The sequence below is a fragment of the Arachis duranensis genome, chromosome 8, assembly GCF_000817695.3.
Source record: "Arachis duranensis cultivar V14167 chromosome 8, aradu.V14167.gnm2.J7QH, whole genome shotgun sequence".
Classification (NCBI taxonomy): Eukaryota; Viridiplantae; Streptophyta; class Magnoliopsida; order Fabales; family Fabaceae; genus Arachis; species Arachis duranensis.
The window spans coordinates 31,089,634-31,090,925 of NC_029779.3; positions in this window are offsets into that span (position 1 = coordinate 31,089,634).

Genomic DNA, 1,292 nt, shown 5'->3' on the forward strand with positions numbered 1-1,292 from the left:
ACACCTAATCAAAATATAAAAGTATACATATTAAATTTTTTTAAATTTTAGATAATGAATGTTAGAATTAATTATTAGTAAAAAATTAAACTCTTTCATATAAAAATAATAATTAAAAAACTTATTATTTAATTTTTTTTTATTTACGGAAATCTTGGTCTTTTTTTATTAGCTGACGGGGACTTTCGTCCCCCTACGTCCTTTTTGTAAAAATTATTTGATTTTATAAATCTTTTTTTACCATAATCTATAATGTCAAGATAAAATCGTTATAATTTCAAAAGATTTATATTTTCGAAATGTTATTACAAACAAAAACACTAATTTTATTATAAAATATATCTTTCTAATTTTTTGCTGAAATATTATTTCTACAAACTCAATACTAAGAACTAAGTTTAAAAATACGAGAGAATTTGTAAAGATTTTATTTGATGTTCTCTCAGGTTCTATAAAATATGTTATAAGAAGGATATACTAACTCCTCCTAATTTATTCTAATATTTAATAATAACTTAACTTTATGAGTTTAATTGTTATATTATAAGTACTATTCTACTATTAAAGAAAATATTATAACATTAACTACATATAAGGGTATTATATGAACTTATGATACCACAACAAAGTATTAAACAACACGTGAAAATAACAACTCATTCTCCTAGATCAAGTTAATTTAAAAGACAATTCATAGCCTCTAAAGAACATAAAAAAATGAGTTTATGACATCACAACCATAAAATATATACATTATATATTCTAAATATATATTATAAGGTATGATTTTTAACTTAATTTTTTGTGCGACTTATACTAATTTAAACGTTGGAGTCCTTACAAAAATATCTTTTACTATTGAAAATAACGAACTCAAAACTTTAGAAACTCAAAATAAAAAGATAGTAGCAATATCGTATTTCCAACTTATTCTCTACAATTTTATTAATTAACTCCTAAATTTGGAAAAGCAAAAATACTTCTAAATACTTCTGAGACCAATTTCAATCAGAATATATATTGACTGGAGGGAGTAAAACCATATCTATATCTACATACTAGCACAAATTAATACTTAAGATTGGTAATGAATAAAAAAAAAATAGGATTTAGACTTCACTTTAACTCTTTCTGTAAATTTAAATTCTTTATAAAATTTAATTTTGTCTTATTTACGAGTTGAGAATATTTTAACCTCAATTCTATTCGCATCTTAAACTTTTATATTCATCCTACTCATCACAAATAAGTTTTTTTGAATTAAATATAATATTTAATTATTTTATATTTCA